This window comes from Ovis aries, chromosome 2, assembly GCF_016772045.2.
Source record: "Ovis aries strain OAR_USU_Benz2616 breed Rambouillet chromosome 2, ARS-UI_Ramb_v3.0, whole genome shotgun sequence".
Lineage (NCBI taxonomy): Eukaryota > Metazoa > Chordata > Mammalia > Artiodactyla > Bovidae > Ovis > Ovis aries.
In genome coordinates this window covers 225124970-225146013 of record NC_056055.1, presented here as the reverse complement: position 1 = coordinate 225146013, position 21044 = coordinate 225124970, and the positions used below count along the sequence as shown (strand labels likewise).

General features: G+C 43.7%; 1 long non-coding RNA gene across 1 annotated transcript; it reads left to right on the top strand.

The window, feature by feature from the left end:
* The first annotated feature begins 764 nt into the window (after positions 1-764).
* Positions 765-17100, top strand: LOC121818758 (uncharacterized). Its single transcript, XR_006058852.2, has 2 exons — positions 765-878; positions 15612-17100. It is a non-coding gene; the product is annotated as an uncharacterized LOC121818758 (long non-coding RNA).
* The last annotated feature ends 3944 nt before the right edge of the window (positions 17101-21044 follow it).

Here is a 21044-nt window from a genome sequence, read left to right as displayed (position 1 = left end):
CTCCCTCCAGGCATGTCAACCGCAGTATCCATGCTCTTATCCTCAACATCAATGTCACTGCTCCTGTGTGGGACAGAGGTTCATGGCATGGCAATGAGCAAAACCTTTATGCACATCCTCATTCACATGACTGAGCTGCAGATGGTCAGCCAAAGAAGATAATGATGAGAGTTCAAGGTTGCAGAGAGTCAGAGGCACATATTAGCTTTAAAGAGAAGGTCAGTACTTTGTAGGGAGGGGGTCTTCCTCTGGTCCCAGGAAAATGGCTCCCAGGCTGTGATGCAGGATAGCCGGGGCTCTGTGAAAAGGCTGCTTTTTGAAGCATTTTGCTGAAAGAGGGATAATCAAAGCTGATATCCTCCACAGGACTTTCCTGGCAGTCCAGAGGTTGGGAATTAGCCTTCCAATGCAGAGCATGGCGGCTCTCTCCTTGGTTGAGGAACTAAGATCCCACATGCCTTGGGGCCAAAAAATCAAAACATAAAAACAAAAGCAATATTGTAACAAATTCAATAAAGATTCTTAAAATGATCCACATCAAAAAAATCTTTTAAAACAAAAGCTGATGTCTTCCTTGAATGAAGCACTCAGAGCCACTGAGAGTCCCACAGTAGCATCCCTGAGATGAGTGCTTGTCCACTTCTGTGCTCCCCCTTTAAGAGGAAAGTGGGCAAGGTCAGGTTACTAAGGGTGCAGGTAGAGGGAGGGGCGAAGGGTGGGGACAATGACTAATAGTGGGAGCCCCGTAAAAGGGCAGCTGGGAAGATTGTCACAAGCACAAGCAGGAGACAGGGGGCAGACATCCAGAGGAAGTGGTTTTCCTGAAGGCTTGCTAAGAGCACCAGAGGTTCTGGGAACACTGAGGACGCCGTGGGAAGGTGAGTGACCCAGAGCTTATAATATGTGTGTGCTTCTTGAGATCAGAAGATGTCTACTGACTGGGGCATTTTTTAAATTGGAGCCCTCGTGGATAAACAAGGCTTCCAAATCTGAAAATCTTCATTTTAGTCAAATTCAGCCTGATTTCCATTGAAGGCTATCTTGTCGTGGCTCTCCTGAACTTCGGAGCACAGGTGCCAGGCTCCTAAACAATTGAGTCTACCTTCAAGGATCAGAAGGGAAAGCAAGAGCAGAAGCACTTGGTCCGTTGCAAAAGTGAGTTGTTTGTGTGAGATACAGGCTGGCCTCGGGTCTCCCAGATGTCAAAATCAAAGTGACTATATCCAGTGCAAGTGACTGTATCCAGGTGGCATAGCACTAAAGAATTCAGCTGCAATGCAAGAGACACAGGAGACGTGGTTTTGATCCCTAGGTCTGGAAGACCCCCTAGAGAAGGAAATGGCAACCCACTCCAGCATTCTTGCCTGGGAAATCTCATGGACAGAGGAGACTGGCGGGCTACAGTCCATATAGTCACAAAGAGTTGGACATGACTTGGCGATTGAGCAGACACATACCCAGTGCAAGAGGCCAAAGTGCCCCCCACCAGCCAGACAGGTGCCCTCTGGATTCCCCAAGGCCCTCGGCCTCCCTGCAGAAATAGGGCTTGAAAAGATGAGAGTTTTCAGAAGCTGTTCCATCTAAGATCCTGGGGTTCAAAGATGTCGATAGTGTAGCTCATGAGGGAAGCTGGCCAGCAATATTGCTTTCTTTAATCTGAGCGTTTAATTTTATTTTATATGGGAAATTCTCTTTAATCTTACAACAAAGAGGTTTATTTTAAGTCTTTCAAAAATCCCTTAAATTAAGGTTTGAGCCATAGGGCCAGAAATAGAGACATGCTACATCAAGAAAAGGTCGTTGATTTTTCTTGTGTTGTCTTGTTTTCTTTGGTTTGGTTTGTTTTCTCATCCCCCCTTCTGGATCTTGTTCTTTTTATTTCTAATCTATTTAATAAAAGATGAAAGTGGACTGCTTCCGAAGACGAAGCTGAAAGAAGATTCTTTTCCTCCAGCGAGAGTGTCATTCAGTGAACACGGGCTGGGCAGATTTGAATAACAAAGGGAGAGAGAGATTGATGTCTTACTCTACGTCTTGTTGTACTGCTTACCCATTAACTAATTTGTGAAGTTGTGTGCTTTGCTGTGCTGTGCTTAGTCACTCAGTCGTATCTGACTCTTTGTGACCCCATGGACTGTAGCCCGCCAGGCTCCTCTGTCCATGGGGATTCTCCAGGCGAGAATACTGGAGTGGATTGCCATGCCCTCTTCCAGAGGATCTTCCCGCCCCAGGGATCTTCCCACCCCAGGGATCTTCCCACCCCAGGGATCCAACAGGAGTCTCCCACATTGCAGGAGGATTTTTTACTATCTGAGCCACCAGGGAAGCCCTTGCGAAGTTAGAGGCATCCTTAATTCTTTTTTTAACTTTTACACTAAAATTAAGAGCAATTAACATACGACTATTATACTAGTGGGCTTCCCTGGTGACCCAGTGATAAAGAACCTGCCTGCTAATGCAAGAGACTAGGGTTCAATCCCCTAGAGAAGGAAACAGCAGTATTCTTGCCTGGGGAATCCCATGGACAGAGGAGACTCGTGGGCTACAGTCCATAGTGTCACAAAAGTGTCAGACACATTTTGGGCAACCAAACAGCAGCAACATTCCACTAGTACCATATTCCATACCTGTCTTTATATTTACCTACATAGAGTGAGTTTTATGCTCACTAAATTGCACACATTTAATCTGTATAATTTTTTGTGTACCAATAAAGCAGTTTTTAAAAATCTGAAAAAAAAAAAGGAGGGGGAAGAGGAATGTCAGGCCACTTTGTCATACCCTTAGGCACGAGGAAGGAAAGTATCAAGAGAAACTTTTAAAGAACCATGGACTCAAAGGGACTTCTGGGTTGAAACAGCCTTGGACTATATTTTAACCCCCAAAATACTCATTGTCACCAAAAGCAGGGGGTCTGGTTGCTCCCTGCTCAAATACCCTTAAAGAGTCAAAGTTGGTGGAAAGGAAAGTTTGTTTTATTTTGGATGCCAGCAACCCTGGGAGTGGTGGGGGACTCCAGTCCAAAGCCTGACTCCCCTCAGTAACAACCAATGGGCAAGAGCTTTTATAGGCTGAGGGAGGGGGCTCCATGCAGAACAGCACAGTCAGCTCTGACAGTCATCTTCAAATTGGTCATCGGTGATCTGACCAGCGTCATCTTGATTGTTTTAAGTACAATTAACCTTCACTTCCAGGGTCGACTTGTTCCCATTTCCTTGAGGCCAGTTCTTGGAATTGTGGCAGCTTATGTCATGGCCACGGGCCGGTCATCATGTAGTTAACTTCTTCCACCTGCTGGGGGTTGCAGTGTGTACAAGACAGCTCACAGGATATGGCTCAGAATATTATCTATAGTCCTTGAGAAGAAACTAAAGGTCCTTGACTATGCTTAATAACTAAATTATTATCCGGTCTCCTTTGACTGTTTTCCTTTGTTTCTGCATTTTCTCACTTCTCTGAATTAAACTTGGCAGTGGTGGTTTAGTCGCTAAGTCGTGTCCAACTCTTGCGATCCCATGGCCTGTAGCCTGCCAGGCTCCTCTATCCAGGGGATTCTGCAGGCAAGAATACTGAGTGGGTTTCCATTTCCGTCTCCAGAGGATCTTCCCAACCCAGGAACTGAACCCAGGTCTCCCTCATTGCAGGCAGATGATTTACCACCTGAGCTATGAGGGAAGCCCTCACAACTTAGTCTTTGGCTAAACTTAGTGTTTGGCTAAAGTTTTTCCAGAGACAAAAGCAGGTGGAGGGCCTGGCCAGAGGGGCGGGGAAGCAGGGGGAAAGACCACTGGGTCCCGCTCCACTTCATTTTCACTACCGCAGATAGTCTTAAAAGTGAAACTGTTAGCCACTCGATCATGTCCGACTCTTTCTAACCCATGGACTAGCCCACCAGGCTCCTCTGTCCATGGGATCTCCGGGCAAGAATACTGAAGTGGGTTGCTGTTCTCTTCTCCAGAGGATTTTCCCCATCCAGGGACTGAACCCAGGTCTCCTGCATTAACTGCAGATTCTTTACCATCTGAGCCATTTAGTTCAGTTCAGTTTAGTTCAGTCGCTCAGTCGTGTCTGACTGTTTGCAACCCCATGAATCACAACATGCCAGGCCACCCTGTCCATCACCAACTCCCGGAGTTCACTCAAAATTATGAGCGAGTCATCGAGTCGGTGATGCCATCCAGCCATCTCATCCTCTGTTGTCCCCATCTCCTCCTGCCCCCAATCCCTCCCAGCATCAGAGTCTTTTCCAGTGAGTCAACTCTTCACATGAGGTGGCCAAAGTACTGGAGTTTCAGCTTCAGCATTAGTCCGTCCAAAGAACACCTGGGACTGATCTCCTTTAGGATGGACTGGTTGGACCTCCTTGCAGTCCAAGGGACTCTCAAGAGTCTTCTCCAACACCACAGTTCAAAAGCATCAATTCTTCGGCACTCAGCTTTCTTCACAGTCCAACTCTCACATCCATACATGACCACAGGAAAAACCATAGCCTCAACTAGATGGACCTTTAGCAAAGTAATGTCTCTGGTTTTGAATACACTATCTAGGTTGGTCATAACTTTCCTTCCAAGGAGTAAGTGTCTTTTAATTTCATGGCTGCAATCACCATCTACAGTGATTTTGGAGCCCCCAAAAATAAAGTCTGACACTGTTTCCACTGTTTCCCCACCTATTTCCTATGAAGTGATGGAACCAGATGCCATGATCTTCGTTTTCTGAATGTTGAGCTTTAAGCCAACTTTTTTACTCTCCTCTTTCACTTTCATCAAGAGGCTCTTTAGTTCTTCTTCACTTTCTGCCATAAGGGTGATGTTATCTGCATATCTGAGGTGATTGATATTTTTCCCAGCAATCTTGATTCCAGCTTGTGTTTCTTCCAGCCCAGTGTTTCTCATGATGTACTCTGCATAGAAGTTAAATAAGCAGGGTGACAATATACAGCCTTGACGTACTCCTTTTCCTATTTGGAATCAGTCTGTTGTTCCATGTCCAGTTCTAACTGTTGCTTCCTGACCTGCATATAGGTTTCTCAAGAGGCAAGTCAGGTGGTCTGGTATTCCCATCTCTTTCAGAATTTTCCAATTTATTGTGATCCACACAGCAAATACTGAAATCCCCAAGAATGCAGAGAAGGGGGAGGACAACAGTACAGAAGGGGACATGGAAGCCAATTGAGAGTGGTTCTTAATGAAGGATGGAGACAGGGTGATGGGGGGAAAAGAACCTCCAGCCTCACCACAGGACATAACCTACACAGATGGTCAGATGTTTCTACCAAATCAGCTGGGTGGTTTAAAAACTTGCTGGAGGAGGAAATAATTGCAAATGAAGCAAGTGACAAAGGATTAATCTCCAAAATATACAAGCAGCTCATGCAGCTCAATATCAGAAAAACAAACAACCCAGTCAAAAAATGGGCAGAAGAACTACACATCCATCTCTCCAAAGAAGACATACAGATGGCCAATAAGTACATGAAAAGATGTTCAACATCACTCATTATTGAGTGAGTGAAGTCGCTCAGTCATGTCCAACTCTTTGTGACCCCCATGGACTGTAGCCTAACCAGGTTCCTCCGTCCATGGGATTTTCCAGGCAAGAATACTGGAGTGGGTTGCCATTTCCTTCTCCAGGAGATCTTCCTCACCCAGGGATTGAACCCAGGTCTCCCGCATTGTAGGCAGAAGCTTTACCATCTGAGCCACCAGGGAAGATCATTATTAGAGAAATGCAAATCAAAACTACGATGAGGTATCACCTTACACTGGTAAGAATGGCCGTCATCAGAAAGTCTACAAAACAATAAATGCTGGAGAGGGTATGGAGAAAAGGGAACCCTCTTGCACTGTTGGTGGGAATGCAAACTGATGCAGGCACTATGGAGAACAGTGTAGAGATTCCTTAAAAACACTACCATATGACCCAGCAATCCCACAACCAGGCATATACCTTAAGAAAACCACAATTCAAAAAACACGTGAATGCCAGTGTTCATTGCAGCACTATTTACAATAGCCAGGACATGGCTAGATGTGCTAGAGAACCTAGATGTTCACTGATGAATGGATAAAGCTGCGCTACATGTATGCAATGGAATAGTACTCATCCATAAAAAGGAGCAAATTTGAGGTAGTTGTAGTGAGGTGAATGAAGATAGAACCTGTTATACAGAGGGAAGTAAGTCAGAAAGAGCGAAACAAATATTGTATATTAACACATATATATATGGAATCTAGAAAAATGGTATTTGCAATAGCTACCATCAAGTTTTTCAACATAGGATCACTAGTAGGAAAAAATTAGAATCAAACTAAGTTGAGGGCGAAAGCGAAAGTGTTACTCATTCAGTCATGTCTGACTCTTTTCAACCTCCTGGATTGTAGTTCGCCAGGCTCCTCTGTCCATGGAATTTTTCTAGGCAAGAATACTGAAGTGAGTCGCCATTCCCTTCTCCAGGGGATCTTCCATACCCAGGGACCGAACCTAGGTCTCCTGCATTGCAGGCAGATTCTTTCCTGTCTGAGCCACCAGGGAAGCCCCAAGTTGAGGGTAGGTAGGGTATTTAGTGTCCTGCTGGAGTAACGGTGGGCTCCTGCAATACACCTGAAGACCATGTTGGTGTCCATGAAAGGACCCTTTCTGCCTCTTAATTTCTATAGCGCTTTGCTGGAAAGCTTTCTTAAAACATCCATTCTAGTCTCCCTTGTTTTGTGTTTATTTGTACATTTTTCTTTTCGTTCATATTAGATTGTAAACTCCCCAAGAACAGAAACACGGTCTCTTCACCTTGTTCACACTCACTCCCCAGGGAGCTGCACCCACCCACCTGCACCTCAGTGACCTCGAATATAACAGGTGGACCAGCAGCCTGAGTACGCGGTGAGAACAGACCCCCAGGCAAGCACACACTGGAGACAGCTCGAGATACTGCAAATGCATCTTCTTGAGCCCGAGGCATTGCTTCTTTTCTAAGTGAAAATAAATTGCTTGAATTCAGGACGACATTTCAGTGAAACAGACACCAGGTGAAGACAGCCCTTGAGGCAACATAAGTAGCAGACAGAGAAGGAGGGAGAGGTGTTTTGAAGGAGAAAGACAAGGTCGCCCTGCCCTCGGGGCTCATTAGTGGAAATAACACTGCCAGGGAAATAACATCCTTTAAAGATGTCTCAAAATTTCCTGCCTGATCATAAAATTTCTGGTGGCAGTTTAAAGTCTCCAGAATATACAGGGCATGCTGTCTAAAAGCAACTTGATTGGCAATTAGGACAGCACAGATTCCTGGAGCTAGTCTTGCTCTCTTTAGCTGATAATTAAAAAATCAGTGACATAGTAGGGGCTTGATGCTACTTAATGGGCTAACACCCTTGATGGCAACAACTAGTAATATTGGTGAATTCAAGATGTAATCCTCAACTTGATTTCCCGGGATGATTAGACAATGAGCAGCAAGACAGGTCATTTATTCATTTATATTGCAATAAAGCAGGCTTCCCTGGTGGCTCAGACAGAAAAGAATCTGCCTGCAAAGCAGGCAGATGCAGGTTTGATCCCTGGGTCTGGAAGATCCCCTGGAGAAAGAATGGCTACCCACTCCAGTATTCTTGAGTGGAGAAATCCATGGACAGAGGAGCCTGGCGGGCCACAGTCCATGCGGTTGCAAAGAGTCAGACATGACTGAGCAACTAACACTTTCAATTTGTTGCAGGAATGCGGACCCCTTCCGGGGCCCGAAACTGGGCTCTTGTCTAACACTCGGAAATGAATTGTCCAAGGAGACACATGTGCTGACAAAGAGATTTTATTGGGAAAGGGCACCCGGGTGGAGAGCAGTAGGGTAAGGGAACCCAGGAGAACTGCTCTGCCGTATGGCTCACAGTCTTGGGTTTTATGGTGATGGGATTAGTTTCTGGGTGGTCTTTGGCCAATCATTCTAATTCAGAGTCTTTCCTGGTGGCACAGGCATCTCTCAGCCAAGATGGGTGCTAGCGAGAGGGATTCTGGGAAGTGGATGGACACGCGGTGTCTCCTTTAGACCTTTCCCAAACTCTTCCGGTTGGTGGTGGCTTATTAGTTCCGTATTCCTTATAAGAATCTCCTGTTATAAAACAACTCATGCAAATGGTTACTATGGTGCCTGGCCAGGGTGGGCAGTTTCAATCAGTGTGCTTCCCCTAACAAATTCACTTTCATGATTCCCCACAGTGGGAGCTATTGCCCTCAAGTTGAGGTCAGCTGCCTTCATATATAGATGGTATTCTTGGAAAGATATACAGGAATCCACATTGGCCAGACTGCTTCTGGATCCAGGGCCTCCATGGTGCAGAGATCATATCCAAAGCCCACAGATTGCAGTGTAGCAGAGACGTTTAAAAAAACATGAAGTCAAGAATCAAGCGGACCAGGTTCCATGCCTAGTTCTGCCTCTCAACACCCTCTTCTTGTAAGCTTCTTAACCCTTCTGAGCCTCAATCTTACTTATCTGTAAAATGACCATAATGTTAATACCTCCCTCAAGATTGTTGTGAAAATTAAATGAGATGAGGCTTAGTGGAGTGTTTAGTTGCTGATAAGTGCTAACAGAAATGCTATTATCATTATATTTATTCATCTCTGAAAATGCCTTGTAAGTGAACCATCTCTCTTCACAAAGAATGAGCCATTTTGCAAATATTACTCCACCTGAGAAAGAAGAAAGGACCCCTGCTGATGGTGGGGAAAACAAATGAAATGGACACAGGTAGACTTTTGCCTTCAACTCTTTGATCAAGGCTAGTTAGGATTTTGCAGGGAGCCTTTAAGATCCTACAGAGGAGACACTCCTTAAATATTTCACATCATTGTATGTTTATGGTTTCAGAGTAAATGAGGATCTTTGAAGAGTGGTCTTGCATCAGTCATGTTCTTTCCACTACTCATAGAAAAAGATCACTTCATACGGTGTTGGGATGTGATCATAAAAATAAGGATGGCAGACATAAGGCAGTGAAGTCAAGCCCTGCAAGCTGAGTGGGACTTTGCATCATGACTAATGAAAAAGGGATGGTATGACAGTGGCCATTCATTAGGAAACATTTGACTTTCCCCATCCCTGATGATGGAGTTATACAGCCAAGCTTGCCAAAGATATCCTGAAGAGGACCAGAGGGATGAGTTTTTTGAGACTGAGACCTCAAAAGAGAGAAGGAATGAAGTCCATCACTTCAGCTGATTGCACACCAAGATGTATAAACTATTTTGACAAATGAACACCAACACGTATAAACTGCTTTGGCCAGCAGAATCTCATCTCAGGTGCCTATGTCAGGGCGTGCATGTGAGTGTGTGTGTGTGTGTGTGTGTGTGTGTGTGTGTGTGTGTGTGTGTGTGTGAGTGACTCTATGAACCGTAGGACTGTAGACTGCCGGGCTCCTCTTTCCATTGGATTCTCCAGGCAAGAATACCGAAATGGGTTGCCATGCCCTCCTCCAGGGGATCTTCCCAACCCAAGGATCAAACCGCCATCTCTTGTGTCTCCTGCATTGCAGGCAGGTTCTTTACTGCTGCGCTGCTGGGGAAGCCCTGCCAGCGTATCACCGGCCAAAGTACAATAGTGCTAAATGGTAGGGTTCATGGCCAAGATGAACTGGAAGAATTTTTTTTAAAGAAGAATGAAAAAGTTTGCCAGATGTTCAACAGGAATCTCCCTAAAACAAACAAAAAAATCAAAAAGCCATTTTTCTCAGCTATATATCTGCTATGATATTAACATATTCATTTAGATATCAATTTGTTGACTTTTGAAAAATGAAGAAGTCAGGGTCACAAAGGTAAAGAACTTCTCCCTTGTCTAAGACCTACAATGTCTTCATTTCTATTGAAATTGGGCAAATAATTCCCAAATGCCAATGGGGAGTCCAGGGCTGGTCAGAATCACCTGAGGAACATATGAGAACTACAGACGCCGTGAACTTACCCCACACAGACTGACCTGGGGCTCCAGGGGTGGGGCCCCATGGTTTTAAGCATCCCTGATGATTGTGATGGGTGACTAACCTTGGGAACTGTGGGAAAAGGCCATTTCCTTAGCCAGCTTTACAGAATCTGCACCAGAGGCATCTCCTCATTCGTGATAGCCCTTGGAACTCGCCGTTGGGAAGTTGTCCAGCAAGTTCCAAGAAGATAAAGTGACACCAGTAGCCCGTTTCCTCTAAGTATCCAGGAGTTTTCCTGCCCCTCTGCTGCAAAAAAGTCCCTCCTTCCGAAGTCCTCACACCTTCTGCTTAAACCAGCCATTACCTTGAGCTGTATCTGAACCTTCCACTGTCAAAGCGGAATCCTGCTTACCCCTTTCCACACTGAAATCTTTTCCTGTTGAGAATTTGGTAAATGCAATGTAAATTTACCCTTGGAACATAGTGGCTAAACGTCTAGTAAAAGAATAGTGGGGAAATGATTACTCTGACAGGTGCTTAGTAAAAGTCCTAATGTGTCCATGGAGTTTCTGCTTAAAAAAAAAAAAAAAATACTGTTTTATTTAGGCTGGGGTGTGTGAGTGTGTGTGTGTTGGAGGGGAGGAGAGCTTTTGAGTCAGATTTAAGCAAAGCAACAGATTAATTGTGTGTTCCAATAGAGGAAAAACAATTTGACCTGGTATTTGGAAACTGGGGGAAAGACAAGCTTCTCTTATATCCATTTGGAAAGATGCCAGGGGTAGAGAGGCGGCAGAGGTGAGGACTGGGGAAGAGTAGTTTTCTTTTTCAGTCACGGCTTTTAAATGGTTTAACATGTATTGCTTTGTCTTCATCTCTCTAAATCATATTTCAAAGAAAAAAAAATCCTTTAACCTCCAGCCTTCCTTTGTGAGGAAGAAAGATGTCATGAAAATATGCTTGTGCCAAAAGCCGGAAACGGTGGAAATGATAGGATTGTTGCCATGACTCCAAAGGAAGTTGTCGGTCTCCCCACAGAACCGGTAGTCAAGCCATCAGGACTGGTCCCCTGGCTGAGACGCCCTGACCCACTCTGTCCCATTACCCCTGCCAGTATTCTACCCCACCTCTAAAGTCAAATTCAGGTTGATCAGCTCTTCCACAATCTTCCTCCTCACTCACTGAGAGATCTTCCTTCCCCTGAACATTAGCTCTTCAGACCTTGAGTTGGAGTGATGGTTCTTAACTGCAGGTGACTTTAGGCCTCTGGGGACTTGTGACAATGTCTGGACACGTTTTTTTTTTTTTAATTTATTTTTTAACTGGAGAAAATTTGCTTTGCAATGTTGGTTTCTGCTGTACAATGCAAAACAGTCAAAATTATATATATGTGTATCCCCTCCCTCTGGAGCCTCCCTCCTCTGCCCCCAGTTCACCCCCTAGGTCATCACAGAGCACCAGGTTCGACTCCCTGTGTTGCACAGCAGCTTCCCACTAGCTAGCAATTTTATACAGACAGCGTATACATGTCAGGGTTACTTTCTCAGTTCATCCCACCCTCTCCTTCCCCCACTTTGACCACAAGTCCATCTTCTACATCTTTGTCTCCGTTCTTTCCCTGCATAGAGGTTCATCAGTACCATTTTCCTAGATTCCATATGTATGCATGAATATACGATATTTGTTTTTTCTTTCTGATTTATTTCACGCTCTATAACAAGCTCTAGGTTCATTCACTTCACTACCACTGACCCAAATTCATTCCTTTTTATGGCTGTAATATTCCATTGTTATATGTATCACATCTTCCTTATCCGCTCATCTGTCAATGGACATTTAGACTGCTTCCATGTCCTGGCTGTTGTAAATATTGCTGCAATAAATATTGGAGTACATGTTGGACACATTTTTGTGATTCAGGTATAGTTAATTTACAATGTTATGTTAGTTTGTACAGCAAAATGATTCAGTTATACACATACATATATATGCTTTCTCATATTCTTTTCCATTAGGTTATTACAAGATAGTGATAACAGTTTCCTGTTCTATACAGCAAGTCCTTGCTGTTAATCTATTTTATATAGTAGTGTGTATCCGTTAAGCACAAACTCCTAATTTATCCCTCCCTCTACCTTTCCCCTTTGGTCACCGTAAATTTGTTTTCTGTAACTGTGAGTTTGAGTAAACTCCAGGAGTTGGTGATGGACAGGGAGGCCTGGCATGCTGCGATTCATGGGATAACAAAGAGTCGAACACGACTGAGCGACTGAACGGAACTGAACTGAGTCTATTCTTGCTTTGTAAATAAGTTCATCTGTTTCCATTATTTTAGATTCTGCATATAAGTTATCAGTTCAGTTCCGTTCAGTCACTCAGTCATGTCCGACTATTTGCTACCCCATGAATCACAGCACACCAGGCCTCCCTGTCCATCACCAACTCCTGGAGTTCACTCAGACTCACGTCCATCAAGTCGGTGATGCCATCCAGCCATCTCATCCTCTGTCATCCCCTTCTCCTCCTGCCCCCAATCCCTCCCAGCATCAGAGTCTTTTCCAATGAGTCAACTCTTCGCATGAGGTTGCCAGAGTACTGGAGTTTCAGCTTCAGCATCATTCCTTCCAAAGAAATCCCAGGGCTGATCTCCCTTCAGAATGGACTGGTTGGATCTCCTTGCAGTCCAAGGCACTCTCAAGAGTCTTCTCCAACACCACAGTTTAAAAGCATCAGTTCTTCAGCACCCAGCCTTCTTCACAGTCCAACTCTCACATCCATACATGACCACAGGAAAAACCATAGCCTTGACTAGACGGACCTTTGTTGGCAAAGTAATGTCTCTGCTTTTCAATATGCTCTCTAGGTTGGTCATACTTTTCTTCCAAGGAGTAAGCGTCTTTTAATTTCATGGCTGCAGTCACTATCTGCAGTGATTTTGGAGCCCCAAAAAATAAAGTCTGACACTGTTTCCACTGTTTCCCCATCTATTTCCCCTGAAGTGATGGGACCAGATGCCATGATCTTCGTTTTCTGAATGTTGAGCTTTAAGCCAACTTTTTCACTCTCCTCATTCACTTGCATCAAGAGGCTTTTTAGTTCCTCTTCACTTTCTGCCATAAGGGTGGTGTCATCTGCATATCTGAGGTGATTGATATTTCTCCCAGCAATCTTGATTCCAGCTTATTCTTCCTCCAGCCCAGCATTTCTCATGATGTACTCTGCATAGAAGTTAAATAAGCAGAGTGACAATATACAGCCTTGACGTACTCCTTTTCCTATTTGGAACCAGTTTGCGGCAAGAATACACAGAACTATACAGAAAAGATCTTCACACCTAGAGCCAGACATCCTAAAATGTGAAGTCAAGTGGGCCTTAGGAAGCATCACTACGAACAAAGCTAGTGGAGGTGATGGAATTCCAGTTGAGCTATTTCAAATCCTGAAAGATGATGCTGTGAAAGTGCTGCACTCAATATGCCAGCAAATTTGGAAAACTCAGCACTGGCCACAGGACTGGAAAAGGTCAGTTTTCATTCCAATCCCAAAGAAAGGCAATGCCAAAGAATGCTTAAACTACCGCACAATTGCACTCATCTCACACGCTAGTAAAGTAATGCTCAAAATTCTCCAAGCCAGGCTTTAGCAATACGTGAACCGTGAACTTCCAGATGTTCAAGCTGGTTTTAGAAAAGGCAGAGGAACCAGAGATCAAATTGCCAACATCCACTGGATCATGGAAAAAGCAAGAGAGTTCCAGAAAAACCTCTATTTCTGCTTTATTGACTATGCCAAAGCCTTTGACTGTGTGGATCACAAGAAACTGTGGAAAATTCTGAGAGAGATGGGAATACAGACCACCTGACCTGCCTCTTGAGAAATCTGTATGCAGGTCAGGAAGCAACAGTTAGAACTGGACATGGAGTATATCAGTTATATCATATGATAAATCTTTCTGACTTACTTCACTTAGTACAATAATACCCAATACCCATGTTGCTGAAAATGGCATTATTTTCTCTTTTTCCATGGCTGAGTAGTGTCCTGCTGTGTATATATAAATATATACCACGTCTTCTGTATCCATTCCTCTATCAGGGGACATATAGGCTGCTTCCACGTCTTGGCCATTGTAAATAGTGCTGCTATGGGAAAACTCTAATTCAAAAAGATACACGCACCGGGGAGCTCAGCTCGGTGCTCTGTGATAATCTAGATGGATGGAGGAGGGGGTAAGGAAGGTCTGAGAGGGAAGGGATACATGTATAAGCGTGGCTGATCCACTTCATTATACAGCAGAAACACAGCATTGTAAAGCAATTATGCTCCAATAAAACATATTTTATTTAAAAGCGAACAAACAAAAAGAAACATGCACTCTGATGGACACACTTTTTTTTTATTGTCATCACTGGGAGGGAGGTGCTACTGGCATCTAGTGGGGAGAAGCTGGGGGTGCTGCTAAACATCCTACAGCTCACAGGACAGCCCCCCAAGAAAGGGTTTCCAGCCCCAAACATCGGCAGCTGAGGTCAAGAAACCCACCCTGCTGGAGTGCTCGCGTGCTGACACGCAGAGCTCTCCCTCCTCTGCCCTTTCTCCTACTTGGCTTCCAGGACACCATGCCTGTCATGTCTCCTCCAGCCTCCCTGCTTTGTCCTCCTGTCACCTCTGTGGCCCCGCCTCAATACCTCAACTTCTAAACACCGGTGTGTGCCAGGCTCGGTCCTTGGATTTCATCCTCCCGCCCAGTCTCAGTCCGGTCTACACGTTGAAATATCTGCACCCCTACCCGGATCCCTCCCCTGAATTCAAATCTTGGTCTGGACCCCCTCCCCCCACCCCACTGAATTCCAGGTTCACAGATGTTAATCGTTTCCCATGAGCATCTCCAAGTCATCTCAAAACTCCACACATCCAAAAGTGAACTCCTGATCTTTCCCCCCAAAACCTGCTCCCCCAACCAACCTCAGTTTGTGGCAATTCCATCTGTCCAGGTGCTCAGAGAAATAACCTTGCAGTCATCCTTGACTCCTCTGTTTCTCTCACACTTTCAATTTACCATTAAATCCTGTTCACTCAATACATACAAAATCTGTTATCACCATGGCCCAAGCCACCCTCATCCCTTGACCAAGAGCATCTCAGTGGTCTCCTAACTGGTCTCCCTGCTCCTACCTCTAGCCCCTTCTGGGTTCAGGAGCCAGGGTGATTCTTTTAAAAGATGAGTCAGAATCCTGTCACTTCTGTATTCAGAATCCTCAATGGTTCTTATCAATACCAAAATAAAAGCCACAGTTTTTATAATTTCTTACAAGGTTTTACACGATCCATCTGCTTCGAAATCCCCTAGTCTACCCTCAGCAATATCTTGCTGACTCATATCCTACTGCTCTTCTTCTTCACTCTGCAGCCACACTGGCCAGCCAAACACACCCCCAACTTCAGGATGTCTGCCTTGGCTGTACCCTCTGCCTACAACGATCTCCCCCTAAAATTCCCCACGGCTTGCCCCATCAGTCTTTCAGGTCTTATCCAAATGTCACCTTCTCAGAGAGACCACGTGATTTAAAAATTGCAGCCTTCCACCTCCCTTTGTCAATTTTAATACTTTTCCCACAGTGCATATCACCATATTTTTCTTATCTAGCTTGTTTATATCACCATATTTTTCTTATCGAACTTGTCTAATCTTCCCAACAGGATGCAAGCTCTCTACAGGCCGGGGACTTTTGGCACAGCCCCGAGAGCAGAGCCATCTGCAGTAAACGCCCAATGTGATGAAGGATCGAATCCTCAGACTTCAAGATGCTCTGGGAACGGGAGATGCTTTGCATCACCCCACCCGGCATTATGTCCAGTCTCTCCTTTCGCTTCCGTCTGGCACAGATCCCTCGCAGAGGCACTTGTACACATTCGTAATTTCATTTAATTTATTAGGAACTCCATCCATTTCTAATTGAACATTCAATCTGAATGCTTAAAATGTCAGAAGGTATCTTCGCCACGGTTAAGGCTTCATTTATCAGTCTGCGAGGAGTCTTGCTGAGACTACAAATCTCGCCTCGGAGGAGAGGCTGAGAGCGGAGTTTTTACACCATCTTGTGGACAGAGTGGGAACTACACCTCTTGAAGCGGTTTGTCCTGTGTCTCAGCGCCTGAAACTTGAGGCTTCTGTTTACCTCTCTCCTCCCCATCCTAAAAGCAATGCAACTCCTCTCCTCACTATCTTGACGTCCAAACTCCTCCATGACTGGGTTTTAGATTGGTGATCTCCTTTTTCAGGAATAAATCGATTTCCTCCTGGCCCAAAAAAGGAGAGAATCGAGGGTGCCTGAGGTTTTGTCTTCTCCCAAACTGTTCTGCTTAGCAGCTTCACCCAGTTCTAGTCAGTAAGTCAGGACATACTACAGGTAACTTCAGTGTTTCATATGGAAAACAGCTACCCTACGAGGTACGATTTCCATGTCGTCATGGAAGGCCAACCATCTCACCCACCAGCCTGTTGGAACTCCTATAATATGACACCTTTGATTTCACTATCAGAACTCAGGCTTCAAATTAAATACTCCTGGAAGAAGTGACAGCTTGATTTCCAATCACATCAACTTACATGTCCGGTATCCGACCTACAGGCATGTGTTACAGAGTGAGGACAGAGGAAGGTCACTTGTCAGCCAGAAAACAAAGTTTAAAGGCAAACCCCAAGGAGCAGAGTTTGGGACAAAGAAAGTTCAGCAGAGCCTTCAAATTCAACTTCACACACCCTATCCTTTGCTTCCTGCTCAGCCCATCTACCCCCAGAGTGATCTCACTACCTCCATCCTGTGTATTTGGGTTTGAGGAAGGAAAAGGGCAGATCAATCTTCATTTCTGAAAATTCAACATTAAAGCAATTGATAAAACAGTCCTATAACTCTCAAGAATCCCAAACTACAAATTAACTGCAGCCACCAAAGTCTGACAAAAGGCTATGGACACAGATGGATGGTTTGTCATTAGCCCATGGGTTGTTTGAAAGGGGCTGGCACTTCCAAAGGATAAGAAGTTTCTTGAATCACTTTAGCCAAGATGCAGGGGGGTTTTTTGTTTGTTTTTGTGAGATCTGTAAAGAACACGAAAGAGTGTGGGGTCTTGAGTAAATGTAAACAGGAAGGAGAAGGGAAGAGAATAAACATTTATTGAGAACCTACTTATGGAAAGCTCTATCTAGACTTATTACACACATATTTATCTAAATTGAACAACTTTCTTTAGAGACCAGCTCTGTGACCTTGCACTAGTAATATAACCTCTTCAAGCCTCATTTTCCTCATCTGTAAAATGATTCTGATGATGCAGAAAATTTTGATGATTCCTTAACACCTTAAGCTTAGAAGTACCCTCTGGTCCCACAATTCCTAACCTGGTGCTACATCCCAAGGAAGTGAAAGCAGGAACTCCAGCAGATATTTGTACACCAGTGTTCAACACAGCGTGGTTGTTGTTCAGTCACCCACTGGTGTCCGACTGTGTTCAACACACCATTAGTCACCAAAAAATTTTCAAATGGGAGCAGCCCAAATATCCATAAACAGATGAATGAATAAACAGAATGTGCTACATTCATACATATAGTGAATCCAGCTTTTAAAAGGAATGAAATTCTGACACATTTTACAACATGGATGAATCCTGAAAGCATTACGCTGGGTGAAATAGGACAAACACAAAAGGACAATTGTTGCACATGTCTAGGTACCTAGAATAGGTCAGTTCAATCCATAGAGACAAAACGCTGAACAACTACTGGAGGGCAGGGCAGGTAATGAGAATTAGTGCTAATGGGCACAGTTTCAGTTTGGGATGATGAAAAGTTCTGTAAAAGAAGAGTGAGAAGGCAATGGCACCCCACTCCAGTACTCTTGCCTGGAAAATTCCATGGACGGAGGAGCCTAGTAGGCTGCAGTCCATGGGGTCGCGAAGAGTCGGACACGACTGAGCGACTTCACTTTTACTTTTCACTTTCATGCATTGGAGAAGGAAATGGCAACCCACTCCAGTGTTCTTGCCTGGAGAATCCCAGGGACGGGGGAGCCTGGTGGGCTTCCGTCTATGGGGTCGCACAGGGTCGGACACAACTGACGCAACTTAGCAGCAGCAGTAGCAGCAATACTGGCTCAACCTTGTGAATATGTGAATTGCTCGCTTAAAATGGTTAAAATGGTAAATTTTATATTACATGTTTTACCACAGTAATAGACAGAAAGATAGAGAATGATGCTGAGTTACTATTCAAAGTTGTATAACTCAGGCTCCCAAAATCAATGTTCTTTTGACTGTATTGTCTAATTCCAAAGGGGTTTTATTATGGATTTGTTAAATTTGATTCTGTGAGAATACCTTGAATAGACGTTGTGAATTAACTGTGGTGGTTTTATTAATTACTGAAGCACAGGAAGAAAAGACAGACCATGAATTTTTCCAAGTACACAATATGAAGTAGAAAAGAACCTTCCCGCTTTCCTCCCAAGCTGGGCCAGGCATGTCCACTGGGAGACCCCAGCAGGACACCAATTTTTCTTCTTCTGCAGTTCGATGAGAAAAGTCTCCATGATGGACTTTTTTTTCCATGCACAGTGTAGAAGAATGTCTTTTGTCCTCCACATTTAATTGAGATGGAACATTCCAAGGCCAAGAAAAAGCCATGCATTTGAGGATGAGTAAGCTGGACATTATGGGAATGATGGTTACAGGATGTAGCTATTTGCCAAAAATGCGGCCTATGGGATTTAAGGACTGTGTCACATTGTTCTGCTTGATAATTTTTATTTAGATGAAATGAAAGTACTAATTTGATTTTCTTTTGAGGGGAAAAATGTCCAAAGTATACTAGGGTGTGTGTGGGGGGGGGGGTCATGCAAGGGTGCTCCCAACATATTCAGAGCCATGGGGAAGATGGGACGTCACCTCTGACCCAGAGAAAAACAAGAACAAACAAGATGAAATAGCCTATGCTTCCCAGTGAACCAAACAAGGCAAGAGATGAGGGATAAAACGCCCAGGTTATGCTTTCCCCTGGAAAGAAAATAAGCCAAGAGGACTGTCACCTGAAGACAAGTTACAGAATGAATTTCTCTAGATAGAGTACTTACCGTATTTTCTCATCTCTTTCAAATCCTGCAGAAGTGCATAGTCAAGACAGAAAATGGAAAGCCCATAAGGTGAAGATTCAAATGGCTCTCCAGATGTAAGTCCATTTTAGGAGAAATTGCACCTGTGAGAATAGATAAAATTGGGAAACAGGAAGAAAAATGGGGAGCTTAAATGTTAAAGCTCAGTTGAAAAACCTTAATGGAGCACCCACATAGAAAAAATTGGGCTAGAATCCATGAAATAGAGAATAAACATGATCTAAAAGAATATATGCACATACACACACAACTGAATCACTTATCTGCACATCAAAAATTAACACAATATTTTAAATCAACTATACTTCATTAAGGGGGCTTCCCCAGTGGCTCAGCAGTAAAGAGTCCACCTGCAATGCAGGAGACACAGGTTTGACCCCTGGACTTGGGAAGATCCCCTGGAGGAGGGCATGGAAATCCACTCCAGTCTTCTTGCTTGGAGAATCCCATGGACAGAGGAGCCTGGTGTGCTATAGTCCGTAGGATCACAAAGAGTCAGACATGACTGAAGCAGCTTAGCCTGCGTGCATACTTCATTGAAAATAAATAAAAAGAATAAACATCATCTACCGCCTAGAGTAATGAAAATAAAAACAAAAATAAACAAATGGGAACTAATTAAAAACTTTTGCACAGCAAGCGAAGCCATAAGAAAAATGAAAAGACAACCCTTAGGATGGGCGAAAATATTTGCACATGAAGCAACTGACAAGGGATTAATCTCCAAAATATACAAGCAGGGCATGCAACTCAATATCAAGAAAACAAACAACCCAATCAAACAATGGGTGGAAGATCTAAATAGTCCTTCCTCCAAAGAAGACATACAGACAGCCAACAAACACATGAAAAGATGCTCAACATCACTAGTTATTAGATAAATGCAAATCAGAACTATAGTGAGGGATCATCTCCCACTCGTCAGAATGGTCATCATCAAAATATCTACAAACAATAACTGCTGGAGAGGGTGTGGAGAGTGTAGAGAAAAGAGAACCCTCTTACACTGTTGGTGGAATGTGAACTGATCCTGCCACTATGAAGGACAACATGGAGGCTCCTTAAAAAACTAAAATAGCACTAGTTTATGAACCAGCAATCCCACTCCTGGGCATATATCCAGAGAGAATCAGAATTCAAAAGGATGCAAGCACTCCAGTGTTCATTGCAGCTCTGTTTACAATAGCCACACATGGAAGCAACCCAAAAGTCCATCGACAGAGGAGTGGCTAAAGAAGATGTGGTATATATATATGCAGAACATTAGCCATAAAAAGGGAACAAGATGATGCCGTTTGCAGTGACATAGACAGACCTAGAGCCTGTCCTGCTGAGTGAAATAATTCAGAAAGAAAAAGACAAATACCATATAATACCATTCACATGTAGAATCCAGAAAGACACTTCAGATTGCCTTATTTGCAAATCACAAACAGAGTCACAGATTAGAAAACAACGTATGGTTACCAAGAGGGGAATGAGGGGTGGGATGAACTGGGAAATTGGGATTGACATATATTTATTGCTATATATAAAACAGAAAATTAATGAGAACCTCCTGTATAGCACAGGTGACTCTACTCAGTGCTCTACGGTAGGTGACCTGAATGGGAAGGGAATCTAAAAAAGAGTGGATATATGTGTAGGTATAGCTGATTCACTTTGCTGTACAAAGAAACTAACACAATATTGTAAAGCAACTATATTCCAATAAAATATATATTAATTAAAAAACAATACTCCGAAATAAAATCAAAACAAACAAGAAAAAGAATAAGCATGATCCTCAACAGCCCAGTTTTTCATTTTTAAAAACCAGTCTCATAAGCACAAAACTATGTTGATTCGAATAGCTAATTAAATAAGTAACATAGAAAGTTCTATATGAAGGTTGAATATATTTAACTCATTCTCTTTCCTGAGTTTTTGTTAAAATGGTAACCAGAAAGTTTAAGTGAACATG